Genomic DNA, 27,013 nt, shown 5'->3' on the forward strand with positions numbered 1-27,013 from the left:
TTTTCGGTGAAAGAATGTGTTTTTTAAGGGCCTTCGATAGCTGGTGAAATTGGAAATGCTGTCGGTTTTGGAACAACATATGTGAAGACATTACACGTTTTTTTGTACCGAGGACGTGCCTTTTCATAAGCTACTGACTTTGCATTTTCTCAGTTCCTCAGTTAATAAACTACTGTTTCAGAATTCTCTCACAATTGTGTCTGCACAACGTGATATTGAGGTGAGACAGTGTAAACTGCATTGTGTTTTGGCAAAAGAAGCAAACTTTGGCATGGTAACCAGAGAATGTGTAGGTTTTACTCAAAATTCGCCACTCATGACGCTTCTCTGGAAGTTACAAATGATTATCAAGACAGGTGAAAATACGAGTAAATCGATACATTATCAGTGGAATTATTTTTAGATACTAACGAAAGCAGAGATGACAGTAGATCTTCTTGAATGGTCACCATGGGCGTGGAGGGGCCCCACTTAATATTTACAAAAGATGTGAGGTTGGCTTCAGTTTAGAACAGCACTTCCCCTCCAGCGCTCGTCATTTCCCCTACAGCAATCTGAGCTCCCCCCCCCCCCCCCCCCCCACTACTGCCGCTCCCACCACACTTCCCCAGCCGATTGCGCATCTAGCAACCACGGCATTTTGCGCACACTACTTGTGTACAGTGAGAAGTGTTCATAAAATATGACCATAGGTTGCTGAAAGATCACCACCACAACAGATAAACTCTGAATCAGAGCTGAGATAGTGTACAGTGACACATCTATGTTAGTCATCATAGCTCTGTTCGATTCGATGTCCACTCAGGTATGAATTGTCGCTGACAGAGACAGCACATCTGAGTATTAAATTACATGTAATTTTAATCATTTATTCTCACTACTACACTGAAAATGTACAGAAAGAAAAATTTCATTGTTCGATATCCTTGAGATTTGAATTGATTGCAGTGTATCTGATTACACGTTCCGAAATCTCTACGGCGCGAGAAACAAATTCGTTATCAGAAAATAAGATGGTCGGAGGGGGAGGGGGCGGGGTGGAAGGAATGGAGAACATAGTAAGAGAGAATCGGTTGGAACGCTTGGAATGCAACGGAGAAAGCGTTCGCAGTGGCACGTGAAACAGGGAGATAGCTAGGTTGGCGGGTTGCCGAATTGGGCGGTTGTAGGCGCGGAGTCCGGTCTCGTAGCGATGGGCGAGTTTGAATTACGGCCTTACTAGCAATTAGCGAGGTTCAGATCGACTACTTTGCTTCGTTAGGTGCTCTGACCAGACAATTCCTACTGATTCCGAGGCTCAGAATGGATGTCGTGGACTGTCCTTTGTTACAACTGCAGTCCCAGCAACACGTAAAGGACTGTGTCATCGTAATCTATTGTCCTTACATCAGTCGCATCGTACTCACAGACTAAATTAACGCGGGAAGAAAAGGTACCAGCAAGTTTACTCAGAAACGCAGGCTTATTTTGAAAGTACAATAAGTAAAGGTGCAATAACTACGATGTTGTTGTTGTTGTTGTTGTGGTCCTCAGTCATAAGACTGGATTGGTGCAGCCCTCCATGCTACTCTATCCTGTGCAAGCTTCTTCATCTCCCAGTACCTACTGCAGCCTACATCCTTCTGAATCTGCTTAATGTATTCATCTCTTGATCTCCCTCTATGATTTTTACCCTCCACGCTGCCCCCCAGTACTAAATTGGTGATCCCTTGATGCCTCAGAACATGTCCTACCAACCGATCCCTTCTTCTGGTCAAGTTATGCCACAAACTTCTCCTCTCCCCAGTTCTATTCAGTACTTCATCATTAGTTATGTGATCTACCCAGCTAATCTTCAGCATTCTTCTGTAGCACCACATTTCGAAAGCTTCTATTCTCTTCTTGTCCAAACTATTTATCGTCCATGTTTCACTTCCATACACGGCTACGCTCCATACAAATACTTCCAGAAACGACTTCCTGACATTTAAATCTATACTCGATGTTAACAAATTTCTGTTCTTCAGAAACGCTTTCCTTGCCATTGCCAGTCTACATTTTATATCCTCTCTACTTTGACCATCATCAGTTATTTTGCTCCCCAAATAGCAAAACTCCTTTACTGCTTTAAGTGTCTCATTTCCTAATCTAATTCCCTCAGCATCGCCCGATTTAATTCGACTACATTCCATCGTCCTCGTTTTGCTTTTGTTGATGTTCATCTTATACCCTCCTTTCAAGACACTGTCCATTCCATTCAACTGCTCTCCCAAGTCCTTTGCTGTCTCTGACACAATTACAATGTCGTCGGAGAAGCTCAAAGTTTTTATTTCTTCTCCATGGATTTTAATACCTACTCCGAACTTTTCTTTTGTTTCCTTTACTGCTTGCTCAATATACAGATTGAATTACATCGGGGAGAGGCTACAACCCTGTCTCACTCCCTTCCCTACCACTGCTTCCCTTTCATGACCCCCCAACCCTTATAACTGCCATTTGTTTTCTATACAAATTGTAAATAGCCTTTCGCTCCCTGTATTTTACCCTGTCACCTTTAGAATAACTACGATAAGACTGATGTATTCTTGCTGTCAAGAAATAAATAATGAACCTCTTCGTTCCTTCTATCCACACGTGTGGACCTTCGTTCATTATTTTTTTCTGTAAACAGGCGTATTTTTTCGATTATAGACCGATAGTCCTCGAGTGTGAACTTTCTAATTCTTAGTCTTAAAACCAGGGCGTAGTACCTTTCAAAGTACGAATCGTATGTTAGTTTACAGCTGATAGTACGCAGAAAATGATTACTTCTACAAATCGATAAGGTGTGTAAATAATTACTGCGTCAAACTGCAATATCTGTTCAAAAAAATTCCGGAACATTCGTAATTTCGCGTCAATGGTGTGTTGGAGCGAAATGCAGTTGGCGTCCCTGCACACGCCTGTGTGTAGTGCGTAACTGCCGGAAGTTTCATTGTTGTATGTGTGTTAGTCATTGTTCAGTGCTGTATTGTGTGGAACGTTGCGACGCACAGTTCGCGAATTTCGATATGGAAGAGTTGAGGAGCATCTGCATTAAGTTTTGTGTGGAACTCAAGAAAACCTTTACAGTGAGACACCAAATGACGCAGTAAGTCTACGGTGATGTGTGCTTAAGCCGTACTCGGTGTTATGAATGCTTTACGCGGTTTAAAAATGGTGGGACGAAAGTTAAAGGTCACGCTTCGATATCTATTGTGCGTGCCAATCGAAGACTAACTGTGCGACAGATTATAGAGAAATATAACATTTAGGTTGGATCACGTCATGGAATACTGACACGGTATCTTGGACTGCATCGTCTTGCCGCCAAGTCTGTCCCGCGACTCATGAGTCAAGACCAGAAAGACCTTCGCCTCGCAATCTGTGAAGAGGTTTTGGATCGCGCAAATGAGAAGGAGATGTTGCTTAGGGGAATCATATCTGGTGACGAAACGTGGGTCTGCTGTTATGAGGCTGAGGCGAAGGTTCAGTCTGCACAATTGGTGGGGAGAGCTTCTCCAGGACCAAAGAAAGCTCGGGAAGCCATTCTAATTTTTGTGGCTTGGCAAGACAACCAAGCCACTCTGAGGAAGCCGAAAGGCACGCGTTTAAGCTCACGCAGGCTGGCGTGAGGACTGGAACAGTTAAAGGAATAGAGACTAGCAAAAAAGGTACGTAGCTTCTGGAATACTTAACTTTAATCCATAATTGGTGAACATCGGTCTGACGGTACATGCATCACAAGATAAATAGCAAATGATAATGGCGCCTTGCTAGGTCGTAGCAAATGAAGCTGAAGGCTATGCTAACTATCGTCTCGGCAAATGAGAGCATAATTTGTCAGTGAACCATCGCTAGCAAAGTCGGCTGTACAACTGGGGCGAGTGCTAGGACGTCTCTCTAGACCTGCCGTGTGGCGGCGCTCGGTCTGCAATCACTGATAGTGGCGACACGCGGGTCCGACGTATACTACCGGACCGCGGCCGATTTAAAGGCTACCACCTAGCAAGTGTGGTGTCTGGCGGTGACAGCACACTTATAGTTTTCTTTGAAGGATTAGTTCATCATGAATTGGTGCCACAGGGAGAAACTGTTAATCGATGGTACTATCGGGACGCGTTGCGACGTCTGCGAGAAAATGTGAGAAGGAAACCGCCTGAAATGTGGCGAGACCATTCATGGCTCTTCCATCGCGATAACACACCGGCACAGCACATACATCCCCGTTGGTTCGTGTCCAATAAGCGTGGGCTCTAATGTGAAACACATCTCCTCTACTGAGCAAGTTTTCATAGCTGTTAAGGTACGCACTTTAGAGCCCACGTTTATTGGGCATTTTTTCTCGTTTTTGTCCACACTACCACCGCTGAAATTTACCAAACCTACACTCTTCGCAACACAAGAACCGGTACATGTATTCAACTGTCAGAGGTATCAGAACGGTTTTCGTTTATAACTTTCGACTCGTTCGTTCCCGGTACAGGGATCCCTACTTCAAATTAATACATTTATCGTCCTCCATCATCCTAGAAAGTCTGTAACATCATCGCGGAATCACCCCGTGTATACGTACATTTGCCGCGCGGGATTAGCCGAGCGGTCTGGGCGCTGCAGTCATGGACTGTGCGCCTGGTCCCGGCAGAGGTTCGAGTCCTCCCTCGGGCATGGTTGTGTGTGTTCGTCCTTAGCATAATTTAGGTTAAGTAGTGTGTAAGCTTAGGAACTGATGACCTTAGCAGTTAAGTCCCATAACATTTCACACACATTTTTGAACATACATACATTTACAGACGCCCGCGCCTAAAACTTGACGCTCTGTAGTCTCGTTGTATGGGTTCCTGTTCAAAATACACTCCTGGAAATTGAAATAAGAACACCGTGAATTCATTGTCCCAGGAAGGGGAAACTTTATTGACACATTCCTGGGGTCAGATACATCACATGATCACACTGACAGAACCACAGGCACATAGACACAGGCAACAGAGCATGCACAATGTCGGCACTAGTACAGTGTATATCCACCTTTCGCAGCAATGCAGGCTGCTATTCTCCCATGGAGACGATCGTAGAGATGCTGGATGTAGTCCTGTGGAACGGCTTGCCATGCCATTTCCACCTGGCGCCTCAGTTGGACCAGCGTTCGTGCTGGACGTGCAGACCGCGTGAGACGACGCTTCATCCAGTCCCAAACATGCTCAATGGGGGACAGATCCGGAGATCTTGCTGGCCAGGGTAGTTGACTTACACCTTCTAGAGCACGTTGGGTGGCACGGGATACATGCGGACGTGCATTGTCCTGTTGGAACAGCAAGTTCCCTTGCCGGTCTAGGAATGGTAGAACGATGGGTTCGATGACGGTTTGGATGTACCGTGCACTATTCAGTGTCCCCTCGACGATCACCAGTGGTGTACGGCCAGTGTAGGAGATCGCTCCCCACACCATGATGCCGGGTGTTGGCCCTGTGTGCCTCGGTCGTATGCAGTCCTGATTGTGGCGCTCACCTGCACGGCGCCAAACATGCATACGACCATCATTGGCACCAAGGCAGAAACGACTCTCATCGCTGAAGACGACACGTCTCCATTCGTCCCTCCATTCATGCCTGTCGCGACACCACTGGAGGCGGGCTGCACGATGTTGGGGCGTGAGCGGAAGACGGCCTAACGGTGTGCGGGACCGTAGCCCAGCTTCATGGAGACGGTTGCGAATGGTCCTCGCCGATACCCCAGGAGCAACAGTGTCCCTAATTTGCTGGGCAGTGGCGGTGCGGTCCCCTACGGCACTGCGTAGGATCCTACGGTCTTGGCGTGCATCCGTGCGTCGCTGCGGTCCGGTCCCAGGTCGACGGGCACGTGCACCTTCCGCCGACCACTGGCGACAACATCGATGTACTGTGGAGCAATTCGGCGGTACGTCCACCCGGCCTCCCGCATGCCCTCTATACGCCCTCGCTCAAAGTCCGTCAGCTGCACATACGGTTCACGTCCACGCTGTCGCGGCATGCTACCAGTGTTAAAGACTGCGATGGAGCTCCGTATGCCACGGCAAACTGGCTGACACTGACGGCGGCGGTGCACAAATGCTGCGCAGCTAGCGCCATTCGACGGCCAACACCGCGGTTCCTGGTGTGTCCGCTGTGCCGTGCGTGTGATCATTGATTGTACACCCCTCTCGCAGTGTCCGGAGCAAGTATGGTGGGTCTGACACACCGGTGTCAATGTGTTCTTTTTTCCATTTCCAGGAGTGTAAGATGTACTCACTCCCTTCTACAAGTCGTAGAAGTCTGTAAGGGGAATTTTCGACCACGCTGTATATACAAGGTGAAAAGTAATTAAACCGAGAAACTGTGGGAGGTTGTAAGGGACATCAAAACAAATACTATTCCCTAATGTCATTTTTTGCTATGAGGATTATTTAAGCCGGTGGAGGCCGTATTACGCTCTTCAGTTGTTAGAGGGCGTATTACACTCTTCAGTTGTAGGCAGCTGCTGTCCACCAGTGTATTAGTGCATTGTGTCTGTTTACTAATGGAGCGATACACCTGGAGTGAGTACACTGATATGGTTGGTGCGTACTACGTAGCGTACCACAGCGGACGAACTGCACAGCGGGTTTATCAACAACAATATCCTAATCGCCGTATCCCGCATCACACGACCTTTGCTGCTGTGTACCAACGTCCGCGTGAGACCGGGTCATTTAGCAGATTACCTGGACAGGGACGCCGTCGCACGGTAAGAACGCTGCAATTTGAGGAAGCTGTCTTGCAGCATGTGGAGCGGGATCCTTCAATCAGCACTCGTGCAATTGTACGTAGCATGGGGACTAATCAGACGAATGTGAGAACAGTCCTTCGAGAGCAGTTGTCACGTCCATTTCACTTACAGCGTGTCGACAACCCAGAACCAGTTGACTATCCACCCAGAGCACAGTTTTCGCAGTGGTATCTGTAACAGTGTGAAATGTAACCTACATTGGCATCCTCTGTGTTGTTTACCGCTGAAGCAACGTTCTGGCGTAATGGAGTCTTCAACACGCACAATTCGCATGTTTGGAGTGAGGATAACACACATGCCACAGTTACTAGCGCTCATCAAGTGCGGTTCTTCGTTAATGTGTGGGTCGGTGTTGTTGGGGACTGTTTAATTGGGCCGTATCTGCTACCTAGGCCATTAAATGGCAGGCACTATTCCAATTTTCTCGCCAGAGCATTGCCAGAATTGCTGGAAGACGTCCCGCTCCCTACAAGACAACGCATGTGGTCCCAACATGACGGGGCGCCGGCACGTTTCAGTCGTCGTGTGCGTCGATTCCTGGACCGACTGTTCCGAGAAACGTGGATTGGCAGAGGTGGTCCTGTACCGTGGCCTACTCGATCCCTAAATATGTCCCCTCTGGACTTTTTTGTGTGGGGAGAGATGCGCAACCTTGTTTACGCAACTCCTGTTGTATCAGAAGAGGATCTGGTTGCCCGGATAGTAGCAGCAGCAGGAACAACTCACGATACTCCTGGGGTTTTTGCCCGTGTCAGACAGAACATGATCCAACGGTGTAACCTTTGTTTACGTGTCAGTGGAGGCATTTTTGAAAATCTACTGTAACTGAAATTGGGTTGTGTTAATGTGTTGTGTCTTGGTCATAAAAAAATGGAAAAGTGTTTGTTGGTTTAACGAATTTGCCGCCAGAGAAATCTTCCTCTACCGGTTTAAATAATCCTCATAGGCGAAAATGACATTAGGGAAAAATATTTGTTTTGATGTCCCCTACAACCTCCCAGAGTTTGTCGGTTTAAATACTTTTCACCCTGTATAGAACATCAGCGATCCTCTCACATTTCCCTGGGGCACTCCTGACGATACCCTTTACAGTCACATAACTCCCTCGAGGCGCGTCGTTCTTTTCTGTCCTAGACTGTATGAGCGGTTTTATGGTAGTACAATGTTGCTCTTATTTAGCTACGGGTGTCCCATCACACGACCCCCATTATTCCGCGCCTGCCACACTTTCCAATCCTAGAGCTGCGCCCCGGTACAGCGGACGGCACGCCAGTCCGTGTGGCGCTGGGGCCGTGTAGCCGCTCCCCGACTGAGAGGCGTCCCGTGTTCTGCGGTAACTCCAGAGTCCAGCAGGCCGGCCGCGGCCGCTGGAAGCTGGAAGCTCGCCAGAGCCTCCTCCTCCTCCCCCCCTTCCTCCCTCCCACTCTGCTGACCAACTCACTTCGCTGCTCTCTGCTTTCCTCAGCACAGACTCGACACGACTCCAAAAATGCCGCAGGCGTTCCCCACTTTAGTATACGTGCAGCTTTAGAGAAGGCTTTTGACACTGTCGACTGGACTACACTGTTTGAAGATTCGGAGATAGCAGGGAGCGAAAGGTTGCTTACAACTTTTGCAGAAACCAGACTGCATGCACCCAGCAGGGATGTTGTCTGCCGCATCCTAATGTGGAGTAAGTGAAACGCCGTGTTAAAGCCGCAGGACAGGACAGGTAGTTGCAATTGTGGAAAGGGGCCAAAATGAGCGGCTGTCAGTTACACTCCAACACATATAGCTTTGTTTTTTCGACTAAACATTACAGTACAAAATCTCGAACTTAGTTATCGGCTGAATACGCCACACTATCTTATGCCTTAAGGGCACAACCAGTTTAATTTAAAAAACAAAAAAACGGCTAAAAGCCATTAACTCAAAATTCAGATGGCCGGTCGGGGTGGCCGAGCGGTTCTAGGCTCTACAGTCTGGAACCGCGTGACCGCTACGCTCGCAGGTTCGAATCCTGCCTCGGGCATGGATGTGTGTGATGTCCTTACGTTAGTTAAGTTTAAGTAGTTCTAAGTTCTAGGGGACTGATGAACTCAGAAGTTAGGTCCCATAGTGATCAGAACCATCTGAACCAAAATTCAGATGCCAAAGAGAATATTTAGAGGGCAGAATGCCTCACGTTAAGTAAGTTCTACAATTTGGCTGAAGGCCCGAAATCTAACACTTGAAAAGCCACAACCTTAATTTAAAGACGGCTGAAGGCCCATGATTTAAGACTCAAGGTAAAATTAAATAAGGCCTTATCTTCAATTAGGCTGAAGATCCCAAACAGTCTGATGCGCGAAAGACAAATATCCTTAATTTAAAAACGGCTGAAGGCCCCATGACTTAAAACTCAAGGTAAAATAAATTTAAACGACAAAGCCTTATCGTAAATTAGGCTGAAGGCACCAAACAATCTAATACTTGACAAGCAAAGAACTTTAATTTTAAAACGGCTGAAGGCTCATGACTTAAAATACAGCCAAAATAATTTTTAGTAGGCACAAGGCCCAAGGCTTAATCTTTAAACAATATATTAATCAGGCTGAAGGCCCAAACAATCTAACACTTGACAAGCAAGGAAGTTTACAAGCAAGGAAGTTTAGTTGTAAATATATATTTCTATACCTGCAAATTCGCTCTTCAAAGCTTCTAGGGTACTTTCCGCTGACCTGGAACCACGAAATTTGGTGCGAAACGATGTTTCACAGCGCAAGTAAAGCAAAAAAAATCGTAAATTGTTAATTTGTAATTACATCAATGCAAAACCTATTTCTTTTGTCGTTTGTTATACGACTTCAAACTTGAAATTAAAAGATTTACGAAAGACCTGGAATCTCTGGGACCTACACTATGTGATCAAAAGTATCCGACACCACCAAAAACATACGTTTTTCATATTAGGTGCATTGTGCTGCCACCTACTGTCAGGTACTACACATCAGCGACCTCAGTAGTCATTAGACATCGTGAGGGAGCAGAATGGCGCGCTCTGCGAAACTCACGGACTTCAAACATGGTCAGGTAATTGGGTGTCACTTGTGTCATACGTCTGTACGCAATATTTACACCCTCCTAAACATTCCTAGGTCCACTGCTTCCGATGTGATAGTGAAGTGGAAATGTGAAGGGACACGTACAGCACAAAATCGTACAGTACGACCTCGTCTGTTGACTCACAGAGACCACCGACAGTTGAAGAGAGTCGTAATGTGTAATAGACAAGACTTCTATCCAGACCATCACACATGAAGTACAAACTGCATCAGCATCGACTGCAAGTACTATGACAGTTAGGTGGGAGGTGAGGAAACTTGGATTTCATGGTCGAGCGGCTGCTCATAAGCCACACATCACGCCGGTAAATGCCAAATGACGCCTCGCTTGGTGGAAGGAACGTAAAAATCGGACGATTTAACAGTGTACAAACGTTGTGTGGAATTACGAATCACGATACGCAATGTAGCGATACGATGGTAGGGTGTGGGTATGGCGAATGCTCTGTGAACGTCATCTACCAGCGTGTGCCAACAGTAAAATTCGGAGGCAGTGGTGTTATGGTGTGGCCGTGTTTTTCATGGAGAGGGCTTGCACCCCTTGTTGTTTTGCGTGACACTATCGCAGCACAGGCCTACGTTGACGTTCTTGCTTCCCACTGTTTAAGAACAATTCGAAGATGGCGATTGCATCTTTCAACATGAGCACATGATCACCTGTTGATAATGCACGGCCTGTGGCGGAGTGGTTACACGACAATACCATCCCTGTAATAGACTGGCCTGCGCAGAGTCCTGCCCTGAATCCTATAGAACACCTTTGGGATGTTTCTGAACGCTGACTACATGCCGGGCCTCACCGACCGACATCGATACCTCTCCTCCGTGGAGCACTCCGTGAGGAATGGGCTGCCATTCCCCAAGAAACCTTCCAGCACCTGACTGAACGTATACCTGCTAGAGCGGAAGCTGTCATCAAGTCTAAGGGTGGGCCAATACCATATAGAATTAGCATTACCGATAGAGGGCGCCACGAACTTGTAAGTCATTTTCAACCAGGTGTCCGGATACTTTTGATCAGATAGTGTATTATGAAGTCCCTACGCGTTTTCTGTCTGTTCGTGAAGACCGATCTCAGGAACTATTATAAGGATTTTGATGCAGCTTTTACTAATGGCTATACTGCTTCATGAGGAAAGTTTGTGTGTGCAATTTCTTACCGTGATTTGAGAGAAGTTGTCCAGCCGTATACACGAGGAGAACACGGCAAGTTCCATAAATCAATTTCCAAGGAACTGCACTCAATGTAAGAGGTGTCAAAATAAGGGAACCGTGGAGACTCGACCGTTCCTGAGAAAAGCTTTTGTATGCCTTTTAGCGAGTAAGTAGTTCAGTCGAAACAATAGCGCAGTGGCTAGCATTCTGATTTCACACTTTTGCCCCCATGTTCGAAACCCGACTATTATTTCTACTTTTTCATTTGTATACTCATGTCCGTAGAAGATTACTTCACGAATGGTTTCCAGTATATAGTAACTGTATATCTAATTAATGAATTGGAACAAAATTAGAAAATTATATTTGAAATTGTTTCCGGTGAAAGTCCTGTTGTGTATCTTGATTCATGATCAACTGCAAGCGGCTGTTTCCTCTAAACTAATCTGCTGTGGCGTGGTTTACTGCGAAGTTATTGCCAACGCCTGAAATCTCCAGTAATGTTGACGCCGTTTCTTTCCCGAGTGAGATTCATATGAATAAATTTCGCTGTCGCAAACTGCTTTCGCTTGTGGAATTCGCAATTTCTGTGTATCTAATGTTTCTGTGATCGGTATCCTCCAAGAAAATGCACCAAATATTCCTGAATAATAAACATAAGAACCGAATAGAAGGATTAATATAAGATCAATTATTATTGGTTTTCCGTCTTAAGCAGTCTAATTAACGAGAATTACACCAGATGGGTTTCGCTGTTAGTTATGAAGCATCTTCCGTGGTTACTGGTTTTTCTATACATGTTCCCAAAACCACTGCTTTTTCCGTCCTTGCTTGCAACGGTTGACATCGAAAGACTTACACCACTGGCCATTAAAATTGCTACATCAAGAAAAATGCAGATGATAAACGGGTATTCATTGGACAAATATATTATACTAGAACTGACATGTGATTACATTTTCACGCAATTTGGGTGCATAGATCCTGAGAAATCAGTACCCAGAACAACTACCTATGGCCGTAATAACGGCCTTGATACGCCTGGGCATTGAGTCAAGCAGAGCTTGGATGGCGCGTACAGACAGGTACAGCTGCCCATGCAGCTTCAATACGATACCACAGTTCATCAAGAGTAGTGACTGGTGTATGAAGGCCATTATTACGGCCAGAGGTGGTTGTTCTGGGTACTGATTTCTCAGGATCTATGCACCCCAATAGCGTGAAAATGTAATCACATGTCAGTTCTAGTATAATATATTTGTCCAATGAATACCCGATTATCATCTGCATTTCTTCTTGGTGTAGGAATTTCAATGGCCAGTAGTGTACTTTCAGAAAAAAAAATTGTTGCGTTACCTATCATCGTCAATTACAACTGCTTTGCGTGCGGGTTCATCGAGAATGGATCGTGGCTCAGTGGAAACGTGTCGACTGCTCGGATGAATCACGTTTCTAGTTACACCAGGTCGAGGGTCCTGTCTGGACACGCCTTCATCCAGGCCAACTTCTACTTGGTACATGCACTATGCCACTGACACAGGCCCATGGAGCAATATTGTGCTGTGGGGGACAGTCAGCTGGGCTTCAGTGGGACCTCTGGTGATAATCGTAGACATCTAGACAGCTCTAGACTACGTCAGTGTTATTATGGACCACGTCCATCCTTTCTTGTTTTATATTTTTCCAGACGCCAATGGCATCTTCCAGCAAGATAACTCTCTGTGCCATAAGGCCAGTATCGTGATACAGTGGCTTTAGGAACACTACAGTGGCTATTGAACTAAGGTAATTCGGATCATCTGAATCTGATGTAACACGTCTGGAACACTATTTGGAAATCTACAGGGGACTTCTGGAATCCATGTCACGCAGAATCGCTCCTGCACTGCCTTCCACGCGCTATTAAATTTGCGTCATTATTTTTGACTCATCAGTGTATACAAAGCACTCCGTGTTCAGACCACGAGTGGCCAACTGGGACCACCCGACCTCCGTGTCATCCTCAGTGGAAGATGCGGACAGGAGGGGTATGGGGTTCAGCACACCGCTCTCCCGACCGTTATGATGGTATTCTTGACCGGAGCCGCTACTATTCGCTCGAGTAGCTCCTCAGTTGGCATCACGAGGCTGAGTGCACCCCGAAAAATTGCAACAGCGCATGGCGACCTGGATGGTCACCCATCCAAGTGCCGACCACGTCCGACAGCGCTTAACTTCGGTGATCTCACGGGAACCGGTGTATCCACTGCGGCAATGCCGTTGCCCATCAGTGTATATACATAAATCTTTTTCTGTGATTCACAGATATATTGCACCGCGTTCTCTCACCTGCGTAATGTGAGCAAGGCCTTATGCAATATATATGTGTATGGTTGCCCCCAGTGTTTGTTTTCTCGTGTTTGCGGTCGGCCTCTCTTTTTCCCTGTGAATATTTTGGCGTCCTGCACCACTCGTGGGCGCTGTTTGTTTACTACTACTGTATGTGTCTGCATCTTTTACATACGTAAATTTTGCGCTTTTATTTTTAACGAAACGGGAAAACACTGTGTCCCTGAGCACTGCGCGTGCGTTTTGTTGCGTCAACAGACGGCTGTTAAGAACCGCAGGGTATTTCGTGGCTCGCCTGATAACTGTAGAAGGGAGCATCTAGGATGGCCTGAAATTCGTCTAGTAATGTCGTCGGTGGGAGGAGACTGAATAAGTTTTTGCGTTAAATATTCATTGGAATGTCTGGTGAGTAATACGAGGACTATTCAGTAGTACTGAAACACATTTTTTGTCCTAAAAGCAGGTTGGCTTTCTTGAGGATTCCAACACACTACACTACTGGCCATTAAAATTGCTACACCACGAAGATGACGTGCTACAGACGCGAAATTTAACCGACAGGAAGAAGATGCTGTGATATGCAAATGATTAGCTTTTCAGAGCATTCACACAAGGCTGGCGCCGGTGGCGACACCTACAACGTGTTGACATGAGGAAAGTTTCCAACCGATTTCTCATACACAAACAGCAGTTGACCGGCGTCGCCTGGTGAAACGTTGTTGTGATGCCTCGTGTAAGGAGGAGAAATGCGTACCACCACGTTTCCGACTTTGATAAAGGTCGGATTGTAGCCTATCGCGATTGCGGTTTATCGTATCGCGACATTGCTGCTCGCGTTGGTCGAGGTCCAATGACTGTTAGCAGAATATGGAATCGGTGGGTTCAGGAGGGTAATACGTAACGCCGTGCTGGATCCCAACGACCTCGTATCACTAGCAGTCGAGATGACAGGCATCTTATCCGCATGGCTGTAACGGATCGTGCAGCCACATCTCGATCCTTGAGTCAACAGATGGGGACGTTTGCAAGACTAGAACAATCTACACGAACAGTTCGACGACGTTTGCAGCAGCATGGACTATCAGCTCGGAGACCGTGGCTGCGGTTACCCTTGACGCTGCATCACAGACAGGAGCGCCTGTGATGATGTAGTCAACGACGAACCTTGGTGCACGAATGGCAAAACTTCATATTTTGAACAGTGGACGTCACATTTCAGATGTTTTACGACCCGTGGCTGTACCCTTCATTCGATCCCTGCGAAACACTACATTTCAGCAGGATAATGCACGACCGCATGTTGCAGGTCCTGTCCTGTACGGGCCTTTCTGGATACAGAAAATGTTCGACTGCTGCCCTGGCCAGCACATTCTCTGGATCTCTCAGCAATTGAAAACGTCTGGTCAATGGTGGCCGAGCAACTGGCTCGTCACAATACGCCTGTCACTACTCTTGATGAACTGTGATATCGTGTTGAAGCTGCATGGGCAGCTGTACCTCTACACGGCATCCAAGCTCTGTTTGACTCAATGCCCAGGCGTATCAAAGCCGTTATTATGGCCAGAGGTGGTTGTTCTGGGTACTGATTTCTCAGGGTCTATGCACCCAAACTGCGTGAAGATGTAATCACATGTCAGTTCTAGTATAATATATTTGTCCAATGAATACCCGTTTATCATCTGCATTTCTTCTTGGTGTAGAAATTTTAATGGCCAGTAGTGTATATTATTCCTCATTCTTTTTGCTACAGAAGTCTATTTTTCAATGCATTCTCCGTTCAATGTGGCGGGCTTATGCCATCTCACAGGGAGGGCTAGTATGTTCCCGTGGTCGACGTTGGAGCCAACGTCTTCCATCATTAATAACTTCCGCGTCGTCTATGTACTGCTTCTCGCAGAGTGCATCCTTCGTTGGGCGAGAGAGTTAGAAGACGCAAGGTTCAAATGGTTCAAATGGCTCTGAGCACTATGGGACTCAACTGCTGTGGTCATCAGTCCCCTAGACCTTAGAACTACTTAAAACTAACTAACCTAAGGACATCACACACACCCATGCCCGAGGCAGGATTCGAACCTGCGACCGTAGCAGCAGCGCGGCTCCAGACTGAAGCGCCTAGAACCGCACGGCCACACCGGCCGCCATTTAATTCGCATATTCCAGACAAGACGCAAGATGCGAAATCCAGGGTGTAGGGTTGATGAGAAAGATACGTCCAGTTATGTTGTCTGGCCTGCTCTCGGGTGCACTGATTTGTCTGACGCACTGCGGTGTCATGGCGAAGGTGGAGAGATCGTTCGATTTTTTGTTGCGACTAACACGCTGATGTCGTTTCTTCAATTTCCAAGGGTAGCATGATACATGTCGGAGTTGATCGTCGCATCATGAGAGAGAACATCAATTCGAAGATACAGTATCGGCAGCAATAGATAGATTCAAACCGCATAAGTTAATAAGAGACGGGACTGATCTACCGTGGTACATAAAACACGTCAGAACACTGTTGCAGAAGCAAGGAAAAAAGCATGCCAAATTCAGAAGAACGCAAAGTCCCAAAGACTGGCTTTTTCACGGAAGCTCGAAATTTAGTCAATGCGAGATGGTTTTAATAGTTTCCACAATGAAACATTGGTTGGTTGGTTGGTTTGGGGAAGGAGACCAGACAGCGTGGTCATCGGTCTCATCGGATTAGGGAAGGATGGGGAAGGAAGTCGGCCGTGCCCTTTCAGAGGAACCATCCCGGCATTTGCCTGGAGCGATTTAGGGAAATCACGGAAAACCTAAATCAGGATGGCCGGACGCGGGATTGAACCGTCGTCCTCCCGAATGCGAGTCCAGTGTCTAACCACTGCGCCACCTCGCTCGGTACAATGAAACATTGTCTCAGAATATGGTAGAAAACCTAAAGAGAGTCTGGTCGTACGTGAAATACGCCAGTGGCAAAAAACAGTCAATGCCATCACTGTGCGATAGCGATGGAAATGTTACCGATGATGGTGCCACTAAAGCGGAGTTAATAAATACAGTTTTCCGTAATTCCTACACGAAAGAAGACGAAGTGAATATTCCATAATTCGAAACCAGAACAGTTGTTTGCATGAGTGACATAAAAGCAGATATCTTAGGTGTTGCGAAACAAATCAAACACTTTAAAAAAAGCAAGTCTTCCGGTCCAGATGGTATACCAATCAGGTTCCTTTCAGAGTATGCAGACACAATAGCGCCTTTCTTAGCAATCACGTGCAACCACTCACTTGATGAAAGGTCTGTTTGTAAAGACTGGAAAGTAGTACAGGTCACACCAATATTCAAGAAAGGAAGTAGGAATAACCCATTGAATTACAGATCTGTATCACTGACCTCAATTTGCAGTAATATTTTGGAGCATATACTGTACCCGAACATTATGAATCACCTTGAAGAAAATGACTTAGTGATACATAACCAACACGGATTCAGAATATATCGTTCTTGTGCAGCACAACTAGCTCTTTATTCCCATGAAGTGCTGTCGACAAGGAATCTCAGATCTATTCCTTATTCCTAGATTTCCAGAAGGCTTTTGATACCGTTCCTCACAAACGACTATTAATCAAATTGCGTGCGTATGGAGTATCGTATCAGTTGTGTGACTGGATTCGTGATTTCCTCTCAGAGAGGTCACACGTCGCAGTGATAGACGGTAAATCATCGAGTAGAACAAAAGTGATATCTGGCGTTCCTCAAGGTAGTGTCATAGGTCCTCTTCTGTTTCTGATTTATATAAATGATCTAGGTGATAATCTGAGCAGCCCCCTTAGATTGTTTGCAGAAGGCGCTGTAATTTACCGTCTAGTAAAATCATCTGACGATCAATTCCAACTACAAAATGATCTAGAGAGAGTTTCTGTATTGTGAGAAAAGTGGCAGTTTGCTCTAAACGAAGAAAAGTACGAGGTCATCCATATGGGTACTAAAAGAAATCCGATAAATTTTGAGTATACGATAAATCGCATAAATCTAAGGGCTGTCAATTCGACTAAATACCTAGTAATTACAATTATGAGCAACTTAAATTGGAAAGACCACATAAATAATATTGTGGGGAAGGCTAAACAAAGGCTGCGCTTTGTTGGCAGAACACTTAGAAGATGCGACAAACCCACTAAAGAGACCGCCTACATTGCACTTCTTCCGAATGCGTAAATATTTCGTTGACACTCACGTATGTAGGGAGGAATGATCATCATAATAAAATAAGAGAAATCAGAGCTCGAACGGAAATATTTAGGTGTTCCTTTCACCCACGCGCCATTCTAGAGTGGAATGATAGAGATGTAGTATGAAAATGGTTCGATGAACCCTCTGCCAGGCTCTTAAGTGTGAATTGCAGAGTAACCATGTAGATGTAGACGTAGATCAAACACAATATCTCATTCAGAGTCCCAGGACGCCGTCGCCATGGCTTTCCCGGCTGAGAGTCCAGGTTTTAACGTTTTCTTCGGAGATGTGGTATGGCGCCACGGATTGCGTTGTGTTTGGCAGCGTGCACAAGGGAGTCATCATCTTCAAACCTTGTCCCACGAAGAGAGTCTTTCACTTTCCCAAAGAGATGATAGTCACATGGACCCAGGTCAGGACTGTAAGGCGGGCGGTTCAGTGTTGTCCATCCGAGTTTTGTGATCGCTTCCATGGTTTTTTGAGTGACATGTGGCCGTGCATTGTCGTGCAACAGCAAAACATCCTGCTTTTGACGATGTGGTCGAACAGGACTCAGTCGAGCTTGAAGATTCTTCAGTGTCGTCACATATGCATCAGAATTTATGGTGGTTCCACTTGGCACGATGTCCACAAACAAGACTCCTTCGGAATCGAAAAACACCTTAGCCATAACTTTTCCAGCAGAAGGTGTGGTTTTGAATTTTTTTTCCTTGGGTGAATTTGCATGATGCCACTCGATTGACTGCCACTTCGCCTCTGGTGAAAAATGGTGGAGCCATGTTTTATCACCTGTCACAGTTTTTCCAATGAATTCATCTCCACCATTCTCGTACTGTTCCAAAAGTTCGCTGCATACCGTTTTTCTTGTTTATTTGTGAGCCAGTGTCAACATCCTGGGAACCCACCTGGCACAAACCTTTTTTAACGTCAACACTTACAGTATTCTGCAAACACTTCCTTCCCGTATCCCAACGTAGCGTGACAATTCGTTCACTGTGATGCGTCTGTCAGCAGTCACCAATTCGTTAACTCTCTGCACATTGTCTGGAGTGTGTGCAGTACGAGGCCTGCCGCTGCGAGGACAATCCTCAATACTGCCGTGCCCGCTTTCATCACGTAACCTGCTTGGCCACCGACTAACTGTACTGCGATCGACAGCAGCATCTCCATACACCTTTCTCAAACTCTCGTGGATGTTTCCCTCTGTCTCGATCTCACAGCACAGGATTTCTATGACAGCACGTTGCTTCTGACGAACGTCAAGTGTAGCAGCCAACTTGGAGACATGCTGTGACGGCGCCACTCACGGGAACAGGTTGATCCAAGTTTGAAAACAAGGGGGAAGGGTGTATCTACACACTGTAAAACTTTCGCACATGCAGAATGAAAACTGTATTTTTACAAAAATAGTGTCCATTTCTTTTGGAGTGACCCTCGTATTAGCCGGCGAGGAGCGCAGACGGCACACACCTTCGAGTACCCCAATTGGCGGACAGGTGTGTGAGAGCTACTAGGAGAGACGTCCAGTTGAGTAGCGAGCTGTTTGTTTGTGACCCTTCCATCATCGTCCGCATGACAGACGCCTCACTCAACTCACCCTGCTTTGGGTCACTGCCAGGTCTCCGTAACCATTTTGCAAACGCCTGCGAATATCTGCGATGTTCCGGTTTTCCGCCAAAAGAAACTCAATGAGAGCCCTCTGCTTGGAGAACACCTCCGTCACAGACGCCATTTTGAACCGTAGGCATAGCGCCGCCACCTATCACGACTTCATGAAGCTAGGTGCCGAAGCAGGAATATTTCACGATGTCCCACTACCGGCATTTTTTTCAACCGAAATTGGTCGAGAAAACAAATGTGTCGCATTGAAACGTCCCCTTTTGGAGAATTATATACGAGACTGTGCTTATCTTGACACACAATATTTTTAGCGCAAAGCAATCTGACTTTCAAAAATCCATACAAAAGAATTGCCCTGACTAACATTAACCTATACGTTTCACAAATCACTTACCTCACAAAAATCTTGGTTACTCGAGCTACTGCAATACAGCGAGCGCCACTACTGCCAGCTAAATAAAAGATTCAAACTACTGAAGGCACTAACTACTGATAGGCATAGTTAGCAAATGAAAGATTTTAATAGAGAACAAACAATGTATTTACCTTAATAGTCATAACATATGTAGCAGTTCATGACAAATTTCAAAACTCCGCCATCTCTTTCCCCACATCCACCACCGCTGGCGGCTCACCTCCAACTGCGCAACGCTACGCGCTGTTCACAGCCAGCTGCCCAACACTACAATGGCGAGTATTACAACAATGCAAACTAGTCACAGACTGCACACAGCACAGCCAGTGATTCTCATACAGAGCGCTACGTAACATTGCCAATAAGAAAACATAAACAGCCTACTTACAGCATTACCAACGCCCCGCGTATCTACATCTACATACATACTCCGCAATCCACCATACGGTGCGTGGCGGAGGGTACCTCGTAGCACAACTAGCATCTTCTCTCCCTTTTCCACTCCCAAACAAAACGAGGGAAAAATGAGTGCTTATATGCTTGTGTACGAGCCCTAATCTCTCTTATCTTTGTGGTCCTTCCGCGAAATGTTAAGTTGGCGGCAGTAAAATTGTAGTGCAGTCAGCCTCAGATGCTGCTTCTCTAATTTCCTCAGTAGCGATTGACGAAAAGAACGCCTCCTTTCCTCTAGAGACTCCCACCCGAGTTCCTGAAGCGTTTCCGTAACACTCGCGTGATGATCAAGCCTACCAGTAACAAATCTAGCAGCCCTCCTCTGAATTGCTTCTATGTCCTCCCTCAATCCGACCTGATAGGGATCCCAAACGCTCCAGCAGTACTCAAGAATAGGTCGTATTAGTGTTTTATAAGCGGTCTCCTTTACAGACGAACCACATCTTCCCAAAATTCTACCAATGAACCGAAGGCGACTGTCCACCTTCCCCACAACTGCCATTACATGCTTGTCCCACTTCATATCGCTCTGCAATGTTACTCCCAAATATTTCATCGACGTGACTGTGTCAAGCGCTACACTACTAATGGAGTACTCAAACTGTTGTGTCTAGACAAGACAGCCTAGACACAATGAGAGGAAGCCGAAAGGCACGCGCTTAAACTCACGCAGGCTGGCATGAGGTCTGAAATAGGATACGTAATGAATGCTATAAAGAAAAGTACGTAGCTTCTGGAATACTTAACTTTAATCCACATTTGTCGAACATCGATCTTGTACAGATATAATCTCCATTTCAATATACTTGGTGATGGCGCCTTGCTAGGTCGTAGCAAATGACTTAGCTGAAGGCTATGCTAACTATCGTCTCGGCAAATGAGAGCGTAATTTGTCAGTGAACCATCGCTAGCAACGTCGGCTGTACGACTGGGGCGAGTGCTAGTCAGTATCTCTAGACCTGCCGTGTGGTGGCGCTCGGTCTGCAATTACTGACAGTGGCGACTCGCGGGTCCGACGTATACTACCGGACCGCGGCCGATTTAAAGGTTACCACCTAGCAAGTGTGGTGTCTGGCGGTGACACCACACAAACATTACCGGATTCTTTTTCCTATTCATCTGCATTAATTTACATTTATCTATATTTAGTGTTAGCTGCCATTCTTTACACCAATCACAAATCCTGTCCAAGTCTTCTTGTATCCTCCTACAGTCACTCAACGACGACACCTTTCCGTACACCACAGCATCATCAGCAAACAGCCGCACATTGCTATCCACCCTATCCAAAAGATCATTTATGTAGACAGAAAACAACAGGGGACACACCACACTTCCCTGGGGCACTCCAGATGATACCCTCACCTCCGATGAACACTCACCATCGAGGACAGCGTACTGGGTTCTATTACGTGTCCCCATTAATTTTCGTAGTCAGTGATGAACAGCTGTAATTACTGTACTGAATGTGATAATGGAGATGGGCTGTTTGGACGTATGAAGGTGGTAAGTGTGAAATACAGGGAACAGACCGTTGTCTATAACTTGTGCAGACACCGGACTGAAACTGTAAGTCACTGGACGTGAATGGGAGACAAGTATTTAAAACGCACTGAAACAGCGTTGTAGCCTACCTCCGGTCTTAATCTGTACAATGAGCATGCAGTACAGGAAACCTAGGAGATATATGGGAAGAGAATTAAATTCTAGGGAGGACAGCTAGAAGCTAAAATAAACTGTAAATCTGTCACACTGGACAAAACAGTTGGAAGATCAGTTGCGCCGGCCGCTGTGGCGGAGCGGTTCTAGGCGCTTCAGTCCGGAACCGCGCTGCTGCTACGGTCGCAGGTTCGCATCTTGCCTCGGGGATGGATGTGTGTGATGTCCTTATGTTAGTTAGGTTTAAGTAGTTCTAAGTTCTAGGGGACTAATGGCCTCAGATGTTAAGTCCCATAGTGCTCAGAGCCATTTGAGATCAGTTGAACAGAATGGATAGTGTCTTGAAAATAGTATATAAGATGAAGTCGGCGAAAGTAAAACAAGGGGAATGGTAAGACGATGGTGTGGGTTTTAGGTTGGGAAATGAGACACTAATTGTTGTTGATAAGTTTTTTGTATTTGGCCAGCAAAATAACTGATAGTGGCAGAACTAAATGCAGGATGTAAAATGCTGACTTGCAAAAAACAAGCAAAGCGTAGGTTTTCTGCAAAAGAGAAATATGTTAAAATCTGATATAAATTTAAAATGAAGACGTTTCGTACGCCGCGATCGCATTGTAGACACTTTTATTGTTTCAAACTGAGCGGTTTCAATAGCCTTCTGCCGCTATCATCTGATCTCCTGGGACTCGTTATACGAGGGCTATCCACAAAGTACATTACGTTCTGGAATTAAAAATAAATAAAGTATTGGAAATTTTTTTATTATATACAGATGAAAGCCACACTTAAATACTACTTTTCCACATAGTTGCCATTTAAATTAAGGCACTTATCGTAGCGATGGACGAGCTTGGAAATTCCTTCGTCGTAAAATTCGGCCGCCTGCGCCTTCAACCACGTGGTTACCTCTTTTGGGACAGAAAAGGTGTGATTTTTGTGGATTTCGTGGAAAGAGGCACTACAATAAACTCTCAAAGGTATTGCCAAACTCTGCACAACCTCAGAAGAGCAATACAAAACAAGCGCAGGGGAAAGTTGGGCTCAAAGATCTTGCTGATTCGCGACAACGCTCGGGCGCACACGGCAAATGCCACTCGTGAAGTTCTCGAATCTTTTAAGTGGGAGTTGTTTCCTCATCCGCCGTACAGTCCCGCCCTGGCACCGAGCGACTTCCACTTACTCCCAGCAATGATGAAGTGGTTGGCTATGCAGCGTTTTGATGACGACGCACAGCTTCAGGAAGAGGTAACCACGTGGTTGAAGGCGCAGGCGGCCGAATTTTACGACGAAGGAATTTCCAAGCTCGTCCATCGCTACGATAAGTGCCTTAATTTAAATGGCAACTATGTAGAAAAGTAGTATTGAAGTGTGGCTTTCATTTGTATATAATTTAAAAAAATTTCCAATACTTTATTTATTTTTAATTCCAAAACGTAATGTACTTTGTGGATAGCCCTCGTAAAATTACCATTTTACATTGCATGAGGTCAAAACATATAAGGCACTCCACAAGTATCCATATCTCGATAAAAATCCAGTTAATAAAATCCTCGTACCATCCACGCCTGTTGGCAGCGAACAGGCATGGGTGGTACGAGGATTTTATCAACTGTGTTTATTTTATCAATTGTGTGCATTCAATGAACTGTATTTAAGAACACCCCGGAGTGCCTTTTATGATTTGACTTCAAGTAGTGTAATATGGCAATTTTGTAGTAAGTTCCACAAGATCAGATGAGGGCAGCGTAAGACTGTTGAAATCGGTCATCATGGAACAATAAAAGTGCAATCAGGGCGTAGCAACTGTGTTCATTTCCAGCAATACCGATCGCTCCACAGCACAGCTTGTGCACCTTATATAAATTTAAGAACTGCTTGGTGCAGTACAAGCCGAAACGGGATACTTTGTTACAGATGATCGATTTCGATTTATGATCAGACCATGATCACGTCCAAAAACCATGTTACCTATACATTTGCGTGCATAGCTGAGATTTCTTTTTTGACACGATGATGATCTGATCCTAGACTCAAATCGATCGTCTGTAAAAAAATATACCGTTACAACTGTGTATTGCATAATGCGTTTCTTTACATTTGTCTAAACACTGAGGTGACAGAAGTCATGGGATACCTCGCAACATTGTGTCGGGCCTCCTTTTGCCCGGCGTAGCTCAGTAACCCGACGTAGCATGGCCTCAACAAATCGTTGCAAGTCCCCTGCGGAAATATTAAAGTATGTCGCCGCTGACTGCGAAAGGGTTGCCGGTGCAGGATATTGTGCACGATCTGGTCTGCCGATTAGTCCCACAAATGTTCGGTGAGATTACCGTCGAGTGGCCCGTGTGGACAAATCGCTAGGTCGAATTGTCCACATAATTCTGACATGGCGCATTGTCACCCACAAAAATTTCTTCATTGTTTCGGAACTTGATGTTCATGAACGGATGCAAACCGTCCGCAAGTAGGCGAACATAACAATTTCCAGTCAATGATCGGTTCAGTTGGACCAGAGGACTCCATGTAAACACAGCCCGCACCATAACGGAGCCATCACCAGCTTTCATTGTTTGCAAAAACAGACGTAATGTCTTATGGGAAACCGCAATCACAGGTTATACAAAGTTAATTATAATCCGTCTTGAATGAGATTTTCACTCTGCAGCGGAGTGTGCGCTGATATGAAACTTCCTGGCAGATTAAAACTGTGTGCCGCACCGAGACTCGAACTCGGGACCTTTGCCTTTAGCGGGGAAGTGCTCTACTGGCAGAAGTAAAGCTGTGAGGACGGGGCGTGAGTCGTGCTCGGGTAGCTCAGTTGGTAGAGCACTTGCCCGCGAAAGGCAAAGGTCCCGAGTTTGAGTCTCTGTCCGGCACACAGTTTTAACCTGCCAGAAAGTTTCATAATCCGTCTTGATTGCAAAAATGTTAATTCACATGACTGGTTTCGGTTCCTCTAGAACGATCTTCAGATCTGAAACGACGATGATACTAATTTACTATTTCACAAATGCAAACCTTTTTTTTTCTTCACCCTATCCAATCAACACCAAACGTACCAGAACCTACTTGCAGTTTCGGTTACAGGAGTAACCCGTCCACACACATCAACCTTCGCATGCTGCGTCACATTAAATTGGTTGTTTTTTTTTCTTTATTGTAATTTTAAAACCTTATACAAGGTAGGCCGACAGCGGCAAAACTACGCCGCTCTTCGGCCACAGTTAATACATTCAGTACAAGTGGACACATCGAAAAACGAAACAATACGGTGGATAGACAACAAAATGGCTCTGAGTACTATGGGACTCAACTTCTGTGGTCATCAGTCCCCTAGAACTTACAACTACTTAAACCTAACTAACCTAAGGACATCACACACGTCCATGCCCGAGGCAGGATTCGAACCTGCGACCGTAGCGGTCTCGCGGTTCCAGACTGTAGCGCCTAGAACCGCACGGCCACTCCGGCCGGCGATAGACAACAGTAGACACACTATTTTAAAATACATGAAGTCGCTCACAGGTGCAGCGTCCAAATAAAAACGTTCAGCACTCGTACACTAACAGAGACGACAGAAATAGCATACGTGAACGAAGGAGCACAAACGATGAAACACTGAAACACAAACACGATGGCACACACAATCACCGGCGACGACCTCTGGCGCGCGAATGTGTACTTTACGTGTACGAGTCCGGGGACCTGGCAAAAGGGGAAAAGGTGGGGGAGGAGGGAGTGGGGAGGGTGGAGATGCCAGTGGTAGAGGAGATGGGAGGGGGAGGAAAGAAGGTAGGGGGTAGGGGAAGCCCAGGGGGAGGAGGGAGGGAGGAAGGGAGGAGGGAGAGAAGGGAGAGAGGGTGCCCGTTGGGAAAAAACACAGTGGGTGGAAGGGGAGGATCAAAGTTGGCCGGAGGGGTAGACGGAGGGGATGAGGGCATCATCAGGGAGGGGGACTTGGTGGAAGCCACCTTGGGCGAGGGTTGTTGTTGTTGTGGTCTTCAGTCCTGAGACTGGTTTGATGCAACTCTCCACGCTGCTCTATCCTGTGCAAGCTTCTTCATCTCCCAGCACCTACTGCAACCTACATCCTTCTGAATCTGCTTAGTGTATTCATCTCTTGGTCCCCCTCTACGATTTTTACGCTCCGTGCTGTCCTCCAGTACTAAATTGGTGACCCCTTGATGCCTCAGAACATGTCCTACCAACCGATCCCTTCTTCTAGTCAAGTTGTGCCGCAAACTCCGCTTCTCCCCAATTCTGTTCAATACCTCCTCATTAGTTATGTGATCTACCCATCTAATCTTCAGCATTCTTCCGTAGCACCACATTTCAAAAGCTTCTATTCTCTTCTTGTCTAGACTATTTAGCCGGCCACGGTGGTCTAGCGGTTCTGGCGCTGCAGTCCGGAACCGCAGGACTGCTACGGTCGCAGGTTCGAATCCTGCCTCGGGAATGGATGTGTGTGATGTCCTTAGGTTAGTTAGGTTTAAGTAGTTGTAAGTTCTAGGGGACTGATGACCACAGATGTTAACTCCCATAGTGCTCAGAGCCATTTGAACTACTTGAGCACCACGAACTGGGAGGCCCACAGCTTTAACAGAAGGGAAGCCCGACGCCATTTCGGACCTCGTGTTGCGGAGTGGAACAGAATCGGTGATGAGATTACCACATGAGGCTAAAGTCTCTCGTACGACAGCACATAACGCCGTATCCAAAGAACTGGCGATGTATCCGTATAAAATTACAGCTGTGCAAAAGTTATATTGTATGAACCATTCGAAACGAATAGCATATTGTGAATAGTGTCAGCGATTTGTTAACCGACATAGAGTCCGTATTTTAAATCGAACTTTTTTCACTGATCTGGCTACCTTAATTTCCAAAATTCACGAATCTGGATATCAGAAAATCTACATTCCTCAAGAGAAACGCCACTGCACGAAAGAAAATCGGAGTTTTGGTTGCCATAACACGAACGCGAATTATAGGGCCTATCTTTTTCCATAGTATCGTCACTTCCGATGTCTGTCGTTCCCAGATAATTTATCCATTTATTGTCCTGCTGAATGAAAATGAGATCAATCGTTCATTTTTCCAACAAGACAGCAACACACCTGTCCCTAAGACTTTTAAAAATCTTTGGAGACTGTGTAATTACGAAAGGTATCTGACCATCGCGCTCACCGGATCTGTCCCCGCCCGACTATTTCCTTTGGGGTGCGGCTAAATCATCTGTGTATCTAAATAACCCAAAGATAACAGATGAACTGAAGACAGTGATAACCGATTATCTGCATTCGATTACACGTAAAACATT

General features: G+C 45.9%; 1 protein-coding gene and 1 pseudogene across 1 annotated transcript in view; one reads left to right on the plus strand and one right to left on the minus strand.

Moving 5' to 3' along the window:
- Positions 1-27,013, plus strand: part of LOC124552612 (unconventional myosin-Ia) — a 730,641-nt gene that overhangs the window by 325,895 nt on the left and 377,733 nt on the right. The gene's annotated exons all lie outside the window — the stretch shown is intronic.
- On the minus strand, positions 13,165-13,282 carry LOC124552831 (annotated as a pseudogene).

The sequence above is a fragment of the Schistocerca americana genome, chromosome 10, assembly GCF_021461395.2.
Source record: "Schistocerca americana isolate TAMUIC-IGC-003095 chromosome 10, iqSchAmer2.1, whole genome shotgun sequence".
NCBI lineage: Eukaryota > Metazoa > Arthropoda > Insecta > Orthoptera > Acrididae > Schistocerca > Schistocerca americana.